The sequence below is a fragment of the Eschrichtius robustus genome, chromosome 2 (genome assembly GCF_028021215.1).
Source record: "Eschrichtius robustus isolate mEscRob2 chromosome 2, mEscRob2.pri, whole genome shotgun sequence".
NCBI classification, from domain to species: Eukaryota; Metazoa; Chordata; class Mammalia; order Artiodactyla; family Eschrichtiidae; genus Eschrichtius; species Eschrichtius robustus.
In genome coordinates this window covers 13734477-13750114 of record NC_090825.1, presented here as the reverse complement: position 1 = coordinate 13750114, position 15638 = coordinate 13734477, and positions in this window count along the sequence as shown.

Below are 15638 nucleotides of genomic sequence, written 5' to 3'. Positions count from 1 at the left end.
TACACTTAAAATTCCTTGTGCATTAGGTCTTGCCTTCACTTGCTGAGCTTAGAATTCTGAGACCATCATTTGAGTAAGCCCGAGCTAGTCTGCTGGAGAGATCATGTGGTGGAGAACTGAGATTTCCCAGCCTACGACCCAAGCCAACTGCCAGCTTTCAGGCATTTCCAACTTACTACAGATATATACATGAACCCAGCTGATATCTCCTGGTGCAGGTAAATCTTCCCAGCTGAGCCCTGCCCAAATAGACAATGTACAGAATCATGAACAAATAAGTGGGTGTCATTTTAAGTCACTAAATTTTGGGACTGTATACCAATGGAAGACAGATACCCATCACTATCTGAAATTAGTATACTTGCTTATTTGTTGCCCTCCCTTCTAGGATTTAAGCCTTGTGAAGCCAAGAACTTTGTCTTGTTTACACTGTGGTCATCAAACCTAGAACAGGGTCTGGGAGCCACCCACAGAAGCCCACAGGAAATATTTGTTGAATGAATGAACCATTTCTCATGGGGTGACCTCAACTGCTCCTCCTTTTTAGGGAAAGGCAGGGAAGAGGTTAAAGAGAGGAAAGAGAAGGAGAAGTTAGGAGAAGTGAGGGGATTATAAACCTAGGTGTCAACAATGCTCAAAATTTTTTTTTAACACTGGAAAATTTCAACCTACACAAAAGTAGAGAAACTGATTTAATAAACTCCTGTTGAACTTGAATTCCTGCTTCAGTTATCACTAATTTTGAGCAAAAATATTTCTGAAATATCTGGATAGGCCAACACCATTAGATACAAGGTGTATGTGTCTGTTTTTTAACTCAATTGATTCTTAGTCTATTAGAGAGAAAAATGACTTGAAGGCCTTTTAATTTTTTTCCTAAATACAATATTACAAATGAAGCAGCCACTCTTACTCATAAAACTCCAATCCTTTCAAAATCTTGGCATGTTATTTTAAAGACTGCTATAGATTAACTACATTATGAACTGAATCCAGCAGTCTTGGATGAAAAACTGCAATAATTTTAACCAGTAAAAAGGAAGAAATGAAAGAAAATGCAAGATTAAGACCAAGTTTTTTTTTTTTTTAATATGAAACCATCAACATAGGTGAAATTATTTCAGAGCAAAGATCAAAGACCTGACAGTTTTCAAGGAAGCTAAAGAATGTACCATATGTGTACTGTGGATCTACACATATGTAGACACGTGGGCTTACATCCTGGATTGGACAGGTGTTTTAAATGTCATTTGCTCAAGTTCTGGGTCAATATTAATTCCAAAGGAGCAACGTTTGAGCATTGGCTATTATTCTTCAAAGCTATTTTACTATCTAATGAATTTACTGCCAAGATTCCTCTGCAAGTAATTTTGCCTCCATTATTTTTTAAAATTAGCCTTTATTTGGTTTAAAAATTGCCTGAGGATCTTAGGATCAAAAGTCATATTACTCCTGCCTCGATTTTTACCATTAAAAATACACAAGCAGAACAGTTGAAACACTTGTACATAAAAAAATGGGCAGCTGTATTATGCAATCTCATTAAGACTTTTTGATTGTTGTATTTTTGAAATCATGTGTATGGCCAAATACCAAATGCTACAGAAGCCACAGAGTAAAAAGTAACTCTATATACCACCCTTGCCCACCTGTCACACAGTGTTTTTTCTAAGAGTAAATAATATGACTTGTTTCTTGTATCCTTTTAGAACTAATCAATGCACATCCAGCATTTAGGTAGGTGCTTCCTTTTTATTTCTTTCAGGTGATAATATGATATAAATACTATCCAGGACTCTGTTTTCTTTTCTACTATTTCCAACACATCTCGGCAATTATTCTATGTTTGAATGACCAGGGTTATGTCAGTGTTTTCAGTGTTGCATGGTATTCCATCGTATGATGTCCTATAATTTATTTTATAATTTTCTTATTGATGGAAATTTAAGTTGTTTTAATCTTTTGCTGCTATAGAAGTTGCCGCAATTAAAAAGTCTAGTACACTATCTTTAAGCGTATGTGTAAGTGCATCTGTAAGATAAAAGCCCCAATGTGGAATTGCTGAGGCAAGAGGTATACACATTTTAAACTTTAATAGTTATTGACAACGTTCATAAAGATAGTACAAAAATTACACCACCAATAACAATGTATGATGTTCCTATTTCTCCAAACCTTTGCCCACTCAGTGTGCCACATAATTTTGCCAAGATGACAGGTAAGAAATGCAGCCATATTGTATTTCATTTGCAATTCTCTTATTTTGAGGTAAATATATTTTCATAAGTATAAAAATATTTATATTTCCTTTTCTGTGAATTATCTATTCATGACATTTGCCTATGTCTATAAGATTATTGGTTTCTTTCTTATCAATACATTATAATAAATCAATAATATTTATAGTAAGCATTATATATATTTATGAGCATTAAAGACATTAACCTTTACATGAATATTGCTAAATGTTTTGCAGTTTGCTATTTGTCAGTTGACTTTGATCACGTTGTGGTGGAATGTTTTTATATGTTAACCTATTTTATAAGCAACATATTCTACCTTTGAAGGTTCCTGTTTGGAAGTCAAGACTATAAAGAATATACCATATTTGTTCTGTGACTTTAGATTTAATCTAAATTTTAAAGAAATGTTTGCCAGGGCCATGCAGATCATCATGCTTTCTAGGTGAAATCTGAGATGATTCTAAGAGTAACCAGGTGGATAGTGAGTCCCCTGAAGGAACTTATATTCCTCATAATAGTGGATCTTTGAAAGGATTCTGCACCTCAGATGACGGAGAACATAGCACTTAAGATACAGGAAGAGAGTCTACATTTAAAATTTTACTATGGAAAACAAAGGTTAGTTGGGGGAAACATTTGCTTTTATGCTCAATACAATTTAAGAGTAGATAAATTCTGGAAAGAAGAGATTGCTGAAGAGATGAAAATCCCAGTCTCACATGAATAAGAATACACCTGAGAGGCAGGTAGAAATAAGAAATAACTGATTGCAAAGGGGAAGACTGAAAACAATGCAAAGAAAAAATTACAGAAGTCAAGTTGTCATTTGAAGACCCATTGATACTGCAGAAAAACAAATCATTAGGTGAAACACACACACACATATCTTAGAATACACAGGAAAGGACAAAAATACAAAAAGGTGAGGCAAAAGAAGCAAGAAAAAAGAAATGAAAATGGAAGATGAAGAGCAGAGATGGAGAGCTGCCGATCTTGATGAAGACGCTAGAAGGAATGGAGTAAAGTGGTAATGAGGACACTTGAGCACTCAGCTTTCTTCACTGCAAGCTAAAGAAAACCATTCTGGTTAATTTAACAAAAAAGGAATTTACTTTAAAATATTGGTTAATTCACAAAATCTCCCAGAGGGTCCCAGAATCAGGCTTGGAGTCTAGGTAACCAGGATGTAGGCAGATAATCAGGCAAAGATATTACAGCTTGGACTGCAGAAGTATTGAATGCTGGATCCAAAATGCTTCCACTTCGCTGCTGTGCCTGGCACTTGGATACCGCTGCCCTGCTGCCGCCACCCTGTTTCTTCCCATAAGATGCTTTTATTTCAACGTCTGCAGTGGCACACCTCAGTGAATAAGCATAGATCATGTATCTGTAGGCCAGCCACCAGGAAGGTAGTGAATATGTGGCGTCTGACATTTTCATTTTCTGTAGAGGTTTATAGGCTTTTCCAAGTACAGCGGGGGATTCTTCAAACATAGAAAAAGCCTAGATTAAGAGGCGCAAACTTCTATGTATAAAATAAATAAGCTACAGCTCAGGGAATATAGCCAATATTTTGTAACAACTTTAAATGGACTATAATCTATAAAAGTATCAAATCACTATGTTGTACACCTGAAACTAATATAATAATGTAAATCAACCATACTTCAATAAAAAAGAAAGGAAGAAAGAAAAAGCCTAGAGGGTGGGCTGGACCTAGGGACTTGCTTTTAACGAATAGAATACAATAAAAGTGATGGGATATTACTTCCAAGAGTAGGTTACAGAAGACTGACTTCCCTCTTGCTGAATTCCCTCTCTCTGGCTCTTCTCACTTGCTCAGTTGATGAAGACAGCTGCCCTGTTGAACTGCCCACCTGGCAAGGAACTGAAGACCCCACAGGGCAGCAGCCAGGGCGGAACTGAGGCCCTCACTTCAGTATCCTTTGGAAAAATGGAATTGAGCCAACAAACCCATGAGTGATCTTGGAGGCAGGTCCTTTCCCAGTGGAACCTTAAGGTGGTTCAGTCCTGGCTGGCACCTTGCTTGCAGCCTGGGACAGGTGCTAAGCCAGGGGCACTCAGCTGAGCCCTGCCCAGGTTCTTGACCCATAGAAATGGTGAGATAATTTATGCTGTAGTTTTAACCTACCAAGTTTTAGAACAACAGCAATAGAAAACTAATTGACAAAAACAAAACCCAATATACTTCTTAATGATTCTTCGGCCAAGAGTTAATCAAAACTAAAACTCTTAATTATTTAGGGAAAAATAGAAATGAAAAAAATCACAAATCAAAACATACAGGTGAACTTTCACTTCTGACCTCAATTATACGGTTTGTAGTAGACCAATGCTTCTAGGAGAACTACCAGGAAAGCTGGATATATTGAAAAAGGGATTCTGTTTGAAAGCTTAGAGACAGCTGAAGCAGCTTGGACTTGAGGGGCCAAGTTCCTGGAGAGAAAGGAGCTTATTGGGTTGGATTTCTGCCAAGGCTGGGCATTGAGGAGCTAATATCCCAGAGAGAAAGAAGGGGATGGAAACTGGTAAAGTATTTCCCCTTCCTTGACAAAGAAGGTGCCATTCTTCCCCATCCCCTTCACATCCCCCAACACCCACACCGCCAAGACTGGAAGTGCAGTTCACAGAGCTCCTCAGGGGTGGGTCCTGGGCTCGGGGCAAGCACACCTACAGGCAGCCATCTCTGTAGCGCATGCTCACGTGGAATCGCCCATCTCCCCCTCTTCACTCCCCTTGTGCCTCTTTCCTGCTTCCGGGAATGGTAATTCCTAATAACTAATAGCTCATAAGCCCTCTGCCTGAGGCTTTGTTCAGCATTAAACTAGATTCAAAATAAATGAACAGAAACTAAAACATTTTTAAGACACCAGTGATGGGTAATTAGGAAACATAATGGAAAACACACCCCATAATTTTTATTAGGTTGTGTTTTCATTATCAGTTCAATATATTTTCTAATTTCCATTGTAATTTCTCCTTCTGAACCATAGATTAATATATGTGAAGTGCTTAAAAGGTACATGGTAAGTACTATATAAGTGCTAGCCTTTATTATTGAAAAGCATAAAGATATGTACACACACTCCTATACATATAGACACATAAACATACAGAATTACAAGTAGAAGACAACTTTTACAATATATATGACAGAGAAAATAATAACAACAGCTAGATTTTACGGAGTGTCCTGAACAGGGTCTCTCTAAGGCAACACTATGTCCTATTATTCACATTTTGCAAACAAGGAAACTGAGGCACAGTAATTTGTCCAAGTCAAACAGCTGGTAAATGATAGAGCCTAATTTTGAACATAGGCAATCTTATTGCATAAAGAACATTTGAATTCTGGTCCAGTTTACATAATGAGAGGCATAGTTAAAACCTTCCCTTCTCAAACCCTATTAAAATTAGAATATCTAAATAAATCCACAAGATATTGAAAAGCCAGTGGGGGGTGCCAGTGGCTTAATAAAATCAAACATTCTGTGACATACAAAGCAGTTGGTAATTGATTAATAGTAAATGCTAATGGAGCTGAGAAACTACAACCTTACCACTCTGTAACTTGAGCTCCAAAAAATTCGCAGGACCGGGAGAAAGCACGAGTACTGGTGGTCTGCTAGATTCTGAAAAGGCAACAGCTGAGAAAGAATTAGTTTTTTCCCCAACCCCACCCCTAGAGAGAGGCTGCTTCTGGAACTGATTCCCACCTCACTCCCTCTGGAATTGTGAAGGAGGAATTCTGATGTGGGAGGCCTTGGGAATGGGCCCCGGGCTGGAACTCATCCCAAGATGCAAGGTTCCTTAGGATCCCAGGTCCCCTAGGGCATGACGAGGGATGTGGGATCTCACATCCACAAACATGGAATATAGCCAATATTTTATAATAACTATAAGCAAAGTATAATCTGTAAAAATATCGAATCACTATGTTGTACACCTGAAACTAATATTGTAAATCAACTCTACTTCAATAAAAAGAGAGAAAGAAAAAGCCTAGAGGGTGGTCTGGACCCACACTTGCTTCTAACAAACAGAATACAATAAAAGTGATGGGATATGGCTTCCAAGAGTAGGTTACAAAAGACTGACTTCCCTCTTGCTGAATTCCCTCTCTCTGACTCTTCTAATTTGCACAGTTGATGAAGCAAGCTGCCATACTGAGCAGTTCCACATGGATCCAGCTTTAGATACCTACATAGTTTTGCAGGAAGCAAAGGTCAAGGACCTATCTCAACAAGCACAGCCAGCAACTGTTGAGATTCTCAAAGTTCAAGGCAGGGCCATCTGGAACTTAGAGAGTAACTGCAGCTTGGTTTTACATCTGTACTGTGTCCATCCCATTATGGCTTCAATTTTATACTGTTTGGCCCATGGGTTCTACTTTAGTGATTTTCCTTTAGGAAATAATCAGAAAAATGAAAAGAAAAATGTCTGTATTGATGCATATACAAACATTATTGCTAATAGCCCTGGCCTGCCCTTCTCGCATAAAAAACACAAAACAAAACAAAACCCAAAAATAGAAAAAAGAGAAAAGAATAGGCAATAACCAAAATATCCTAGGAGGAAATAAATAAATGAGACATCCATGTAATATATGGTGCCATCTCTCCAATAAAAAGTATATTTTAGAAAGATATTAAAAAAATGATCAAAATATACTCTCTGCAGAGTAGATTTCCCTTAGCTGAGCCATAATGCTTGGGAGGGCTAGAGGGTTTAGTTAATTAACTAAAGGAAATCTTTCTGATAAGTATGCATCCTAAAGACTAGCTTGTAGAGAAGATTTCTTATGCTGATAAGGGTGTTCTTGGTCCTTATGTCCCCTCCTAAAGTAATTGGTCCGTCTCTCCTCTGGCTCTTACTCTAGCATTAAAGCCCATCTTAAAGTTTCCTTGTCTTTGTCTTCCCTGGAGGCTATTGGTACCTAGTCAGTTGGTACCTTCCTGTTTACCCCCACCCCCAGGTGGAATGGAGGGGCTTGTGGAAGGTATCTCTGGGTGCTTCAGAGAAAAGTATGAAACAAAAAGAAAGCATTTGCACAACATAACTTTTCCCTCCTAGCAGACACTCTTTGACTCTACCTCTGCTGCATCATTATTCCAGTGGAGACTGTGGCTCTTTTCCTCCTCTTACCAAAGATCCTCCTCCTTGGAAGGGGTTTCTAGAGTGGAGAGAAAAGTTCCTTCCCTACAAATGCACATGTTTGTTATTCCCGGATGATAGAATTAGGAGTCACTGTTTTCTTTTTCTATTTGGTTTTCCGTGTTTTTCAAAATTTCAACAAACAACATATAGGTAGGGGAGAAAAAAATAATTTTCTCTCTACCTTTCTAGGTTCGTGGCTGAGAAGCCCCTGTTAGTAAAATGGATTAACAGGAGAAAAACAAACAGAAGTTTAATGACATGTATACCTCCTGTATACATTTAAGATATGCAGGAAAACTGAGTAACCCCTTGAAATGGCCCAAGCCACCACCTTAAATACCATCTTCAATTAAAGACAAAAGATAGATATGTGTGTGTTGGGACGGTGGGTACAGTTATGGGGAAAGCACAGTAAACAAGGATAAGGTTGTTTTGCAGATTTAGGTCATTGCCTTCTCCATTGACAAGAGTTTCTAGAGATTTAGAGTCATTCTTCTCTTTCTAATACAGGGAAGGATACAACCTTACAAATGGAGATTTTCCTTATAAATATGAATGTCCCTTACAAAGAGCAACTTCTTAGTTTTCAGAGCTTTTCCTGAGTCTGCTGTTTCTTAAAAATAATCAGCTCTAAATAATCCTTATGCCAAAGAGGCATATTTTGGGGTGGCATATTCTGCTCCTCTTCATATATAAGTGATAAAATTTGAAAAATAAGCAACTAATATCATATTAAATATTTTCTTTTTGTCTGTTTAAGAGTTACTAACATGATCTTTTTAATGATTGAGGATTTCTTCTGTGTGTTTTTGGTTTCAAACTCACTTTATTAGGATAACATTTTCTTATACTAGTCAGATTTTTTTTCATATCATCACTAACACCTCTTCTAGAAATACAGATATCATTCTCATTACCATCATCAAAATATTTATCATTGTTTAGTACACGTTGTTTAGTAGCATGTCCTTTTACTTTAGGAGTTTCAAAATCTAAATGACCAGGAGTCTATAATTTTTAATGTCTAATTTTTAGCTTCTATAAAGCTAATCTCAGAGCCAAAATATACTTTGAAATAAGTGGGAAGGCTGTCCACTGAGCATTGGAAAAGATGAAAAATAAGCTGAAAGATAGTGACTCTCACCAGTCTGAGTTACGTCATGCACATGCATTACTTTAATCTATTTTAAATTAGCGTTTTATTTTAAGCATATGCTCTTGTATTATGCAGAGCCTGTTCAATTAGTCTTTGGACATTGTCCTTCTTTCCTAATTGTTTCTACTTCTTTCAAGATTTAAAAAACTCTAATTTTAACCTTTCTTTTTTTTAATTCTAAGAAAAAATTAGAATATCCTCCTTTGTATAATTTATCATTTCCTTTTTAGTGTTGCTTTAAAATTTTTAGCTCTTTCTCCTTTACTCAGATCTTTGGGGAAATTCTGCTGTTATCTAGGGTGAGGGTTCTCTACCTCGGCACTATTAAAATTTGGGGCCAGATAATTCTTTGTTTTGGGAGCTGTTCTGTGTATTGTAGGATATTAGGCTGCACCTCCGGCCTCTACCCAACTCGGGGCCAGAAGCAGTACCCCACTAGTTGTGACAATCAAAAATGCCTCCAACCACAGACAAGTGTCACCTGGAGATAGGAGCGAGAGGGGGCAAAGTTGCTTCCTGTTGAGAAACAAAGAGTTAGGGTAAGTTTTAGGCTTGTGTTTCTGTTTTCAATCATGATTTATGAATGAATTATTCTCTGAAGCATTAAAGTAAATAGTTCTTCTATGGCAGGATTTCTTTTTTCAGTCAGTACACAGAGAAGGGTGTGCAAATTAATAAAGGGAAGCCTCAGTAAAACTGAGTGAGGAGATTAGAAGGGAGAGCAGTCATGCACATACCACTGGACATCAACATAAATCCCAATAAGAAGAGACATACCTGTGTCTCTGGAGGGAAGTGACACTACTTTACTACTGCCGGCAGGAGGAAGAAAGATTTTCTCCTAGCCTGGCAACAACTCAGCCAATCAGAGACTGTCACAACTCAGCCAATGAAAAGCCACTATATTTCAAATTCCCAGTTTCCTCCAATGAATTTTTTGTTTATAACAGTCGTTCCCAGTTTGCCTCTCTCCTCTATAAAAGAGCTTCCTCTCCTTTGCTTTAGTTGCACATCCTAAATTGCAATTCTTTGCTGCCCCCAAATAAATGCTGGTAAAATGACTGTCTGTTTTATTGTTTTAAGTTAACATTGCACCAGGAAATGTATGTCCTACTTACTCAACTCAGTGCCCCTCCTCTCCTGTTATTTTCTTTCTGCCAGCAGCATCAAAAAACAATTAAAAGGGTATGGTTTTGACACTTCATGCTATCAATCTCAAAAGGTCAGGCATGTAACACTCCCACTCCCTAACTTTCCCTGCTACTCAGGAGCAAAAATCTGAAAATGTAGATGAAAGTTCAGTTTACCTCTGTTAAAAACAAGACAACAGGCCCAAGACGGATTTACTTATGCTAAGCCCAATGTCACCAAAATGAGACATAATTATAGTTTCAGCTCTTCCAGAAATGAAATTTTAAACCAGTCAATCAGGAATCACCTGATCAGTACTAGTTAGGTAATCTGCATGATAGCTTGCTGCCATCCCCTAAAGAAAAGTAATCTTCCAATAACTAACCAACTTTTTTTTTTTACCTCATATAGCTTCCTTGTTCCTGCTCCCTTCTGCTTATAAAAGTCTTTCATTTTGTACAGACCTCTGAAGTTCCTTTCTATCTGCCACATTGGATGCTGTCCCATATGAATAAATTTTTACTCAAACTCTTAAAAATTTTAATATGCCTCAGTTGATCTTTTAAGACTGCACTCTCATGTCCATTGTGGCATTAGTCACAATAGCCAAAATATGGAAACCATCTAAGTGTCCATCAGTGGATGAATGGGCAAAGAAAATGTGATTTATATATACAGTGGTATATTATTTCGCCTTAAAAAAGAAAGAAATCCTGAACTGCTGAACAATCATTGACAGGAAGACACTGGAACTCACCAAAAAAGATACCCCACAACCAAAGACAAAGGAGAAGCTGCAATGAGGTGGTCGGAGGGGCGCACTCACAATAAAATCAAATCCCATAACTGCTGGGTGGGTGACTCACAAACTGGGGAACACTTATACCACAGAAGTCCACCCACTGGACTGAAGGTTCTGAGCCCGTCAGGCTTCCCAACCTGGGGGTCTGGCAACGGGAGGAGGAATTTCCAGAGAATTAGACTTTGAAAACTAGCAGGATTTGATTGCAGGACTTCCACAGGACTGGGGGAAACAGAGACTCCACTCCTGGAGGGCACACACAAAGTAGTGTGTGCATCAGGACACAGGGGGAAGGAGAAGTGACCCCATAGGAGACTGAACCAGACCCATCTGCTAGTGTTGGAGGGTCTCCTGCAGAAGCGAGGGGTGGCTGTGGCTCACCAAGGGACAAGGACACTGGCAGCAGAAATTCTAGGAAGTACTCCTTGGCCTGAGCCCTCCCAGAGTCCAACATTAGCCCCACCAAAGAGCCTGTAGCCTACAGTGCTGGGTCACCTCAGGCCAAAAAACCAGCACGGAGGGAACTCAGCCCCACCCATCAGCAGACAAGCAGATAAAAGTTTTACTGAGCCCTGCCCACCAGAGCAACACCCAGCTCGACCCACCACCAGTCTCTCCCATCAGGAAGCTTGCACAAGCCTCTTAGACAGACTCATACACCAGAGGGCAGACAGCAGAAGAAAGAAGAACTACAATCCTGCCGCCTGTATAACGAAAACCACATTCACAGAAAAGTAGACAAAATGAAAAGGCAGAGGATTATGTACAAGATGAAGGAACAAGATAAAACCCCCCAAAAACCAATTAAATGAAGTGGAGATAGGCAACCTTCCAGAAAAAGAATTCAGAATAATGATAGTGAAGATGATCCAGGACCTTGGAAAAAGAATGGAGGCAAAGATTGAGAAGATGCAAGAAAAGTTTAACAAAGACCTAGAAGAATTAAAGAACAAACAAACAGAAATGAACAATACAATAACTGAAATGAAAAATACACTAGAAGGAGTCAATAGCAGAACAACAATAAATAAGGTAGAAGAACAGATAAGTGACCTGGAAGACAGAATGGTGGAATTCACTGCTGCGGAACAGGATAAAGAAAAAAGAATGAAAAGAAATGAAGACAGCCTAAGAGACCTCTGGGACAACATTAAATGCAACAACATTCGCATATAGGGGTCCCAGAAGGAGAAGAGAGAGAGAAAGGACCCGAGAAAATATTTGAAGAGATTATAGTTGAAAACTATCCTAACAGGGGAAAGGAAATAGCCACCCAAGTCCAGGAAGTGCAGAGAGTCCCAGGCAGGATAAACCCAAGGAGAAACACGCCAAGACACATAGGAATCAAATTAACAAAAAATAAAGATAAAGAAAAATTATTAAAAGCAACAAGGGACAAATGACAAATAACATACAAGGGAACTCCCATAAGATTAACAGCTGATTTCTCAGCAGAAACTCTACAGGCCAGAAGGGAGTGGCATGATATATTTAAAGTGATGAAAAGGAAGAAACTACAACCAAGATTACTCTTGCTGGCAAGGATCTCATGCAGATTCGATGGAGAAATCAAAAGCTTTACAGATAAGCAAAAGCTAAGAGAATTCAGCACCACCAAACCAGCTCTACAGCAAATGCTAAAGGAACTTTTCTAAGTGGGAAACACAAGAGAAGAAAAGGACCTACAAAAACAAACCCAAAACAATTAAGAAAATGGTCATAGGAGCATACATATTGATAATCACCTTAAATGTGAATGGATTAAATGCCCCAACCAAAAGACACAGGCTCGCTGAATGTATACAAAAACAAGACCTATATATATGCTGTTCTACAAGAGACCCACTTCAGACCTAGGGACACATACAGACTGAAAGTGAAGGGATGGAAAAAGATATTCCATGCAAAAGGAAATCAAAAGAAAGTTGGAGTAGCAATACTCATATCAGATATAATAGACTTTAAAATAAAGAATGTTACAAGAGACAAGGAAGGACACTACATAATGATCAAGGGATCAATCCAAGAAGAAGATATAACAATTATAAATATATATGCACCCAACATAGGAGCACCTCAATACATAAGGCAACTGCTAACAGCTATAAAACAGGAAATCGACAGTAACACAATAATAGTGGGGGACTTTAACACCTCACTTACACCAATGGACAGATCATCCAGAGAGATAATTAATAAGGAAACACAAGCCTTAAATGACACAATAGACCAGATAGATTTAATTGATATCTATAGGACATTCCATCAGAAAACAGCAGATTCCACTTTCTTCTCAAGTGCACATGGAACATTCTCCAGGATAGATCACATCTTGGGTCACGAATCAAGCCTCAGTAATTTAAGAAAACTGAAATCATATCAAGCATCTTTTCTGACCACAACGCTATGAGATTAGAAATCAATTACAGGGGAAAAAAGGTAAAAAAACACAAACACGTGGAGGCTAAACAATACATTACTAAATAACCAAGAGATCACTGAAGAAATCAAAGACGAAATCAAAAAATACCTAGAGACAAATGACAATGAAAACACGATGATCCAAAACCTATGGGATGCAGCAAAAGCAGTTTTAAGAGGGAAGTTTACAGCAAAACAGTCTTACCTCAAGAAGCAAGAAAAATCTCAAATAAACAATCTAACCTTACACTTAAAGGAACTAGAGAAAGAAGGACAAACAAAACCCAAAGTTAGCAGAAGGAAAGAAATCATAAGATCAGAGCAGAAATAAATGAAATAGAAACAAAAAAAAACAATAGCAAAGATCAATAAAACTAAAAGCTGGTTCTTTGAGAAGATAAACAAAATTGACAAACCATTAGCCAGACTCATCAAAAAAAGAGGGAGAGGACTCAAATCAATAAAATTAGAAATGAAAAAGGAGAAGTTACAATGGACACTCAGAAATACAAAGCATCCTAAGAGACTACTACAAACAATTCTATGCCAACAAAATGGACAACCTGGAAGAAACTGACAAATTCTTAGAAAGGTATAACCTTCCAAGACTGAACCAGGAAGAAATAGAAAATATGAACAGACCAATCACAAGTAATGAAATTGAAACTGGGATTAAAAATCTTCCAACAAACAAAAGTCCAGGACCAGATGGGTTCACAGATGAACTCTATGAAACATTTAGAGGAGAGCTAACACCCATCCTTCCCAAACTCTTCCGAAAAATTGCAGAGGAAGGAACACTCCCAAACTCATTCTACGAGACCACCATCATCCTGATAACAAAACCAGACAAAGATACTACAAAAAAAAGAAAATTACAGACCAATATCACTAATGAATATAGATGTAAAAATCCTCAACAAAATACTAGCCAACAGAATCCAACAACACATTAAAAGGATCATACACCGTGATCAAGTGGGATTTATCCCAGGGATGCAAGATTCTTGAATATACGCAAATCAATCAATGTGATACACCACATTAACAAATTGAAGAATAGAAACCATATGATCATCTAAATAGATGCAGAAAAAGCTTTTGACAAAATTCAACACCCATTTAGGATAAAAACTCTCCAGAAAGTGGGCATAGAGGGAACATACCTCAACCTAATAAAGGCCCTATACGACAAACCCACAGCAAACATCATTCTCAATGGTGAAAAATTGAAAGCATTTCCTCTAAGATCAGGAACAAGACAAGGATGTCCACTCTCACCACTATTATTCAACATAGTTTCGGAAGTCCTAGACACAGCAATCAGAGAAGAAAAAGAAAAAAAAGGAATCCAAATTCGAAAAGAAGAAGTAAAACTGTCACTGTTTGCAGATGACAAGATACTATACATAGATAATCCTAAAGATGTCACCACAAAACTACTAGAGCTAATCAATGAATTTGATAAAGTTGCAGGATACAAAATTAATACACAGAAATCTCTTGCATTCCCATACACTAACAACAAAAGACCAGAAAGAAAATTAAGGAAACAATGCCCTTCACCATTGCAACAAAAAGAATAAAATACCTAGGAATAAACCTACCTAAGGAGGTAAAAAACCTGTACTCAGAAAAGTGTAAGACGCTGGTGAAAGAAATCAAAGATGACAAAAACAGATGGAGTATACCACGTTCTTGGATTGCAAGAGTCAATATTGTGAAAATGACTTTACTCCCCAAAGCAATCCACACATTCAATGCAATCCCTATCAAGTTACCAATGGCATTTTTTACGAAACTAGAACAAAAATTCTTAAAATTTATATGGAAACACAAAAGACCCCAAATAGCCAAAGCAATCTTGAGGGGAAAAAAAACGGAGCTAGAGGAATTAGACTCACTGACTTCAGACTATACTACAAAGCTACAGTAATCAAGACAAGATGGTACTGGCACAAAAACAGAAATATAGATCAATGGAACAGGATAGAAAGCCCAGAGATAAACCCACACACCTATGGTCAACTAATCTATGACAAGGGAGGCAAGGATATACAATGGAGAAAAGACAGCCTCTTCAATAAGTGGTGCTGGGAAAACTGGACAGCTACATGTAAAAGAATGAAATTAGAACACTCCCTAACACCATACACAAAAATAAACTCAAAATGGATTAGCAACCTAAATATAAGACCGGATACTATAAAACTCTTCGAGGAAAACACAGGAAGCACACCCTTTGACATAAATCACTGCAAGATCTTTTTTGGCCCACCTCCTAGAGAAATGGAAATAAAACCAAAAATATACAAATGGGGCCTAATGAAACAAAAGCTTTTTGCACAGCAAAGGAAACCATAAACAAGACGAAAAGACAACCCTCAGAATGGGAGAAAATATTTGCAAATGAAACAACTGACAAAGGATTAATCTCCAAAATATATAAACCGCTCATGCAGCTCAATATTAAAAAAAAACAAACAACCCAATCCAACAATGGGCAGAAGAGCTAAATAGACATTTCTCCATAGAAGACACACAGATGGCCAAGAGGCACATGAAAAGCTGCTCAGCATCACTTATTATTAGAGAAATGCAAATCAAAACTACAATGAGGTATCACCTCATACCGGTGAGAATGGGCATCATCAGAAAATCTACAAACAACAAATGCTGGAGAGGGTGTGGAGAAAAGCGAACCCTC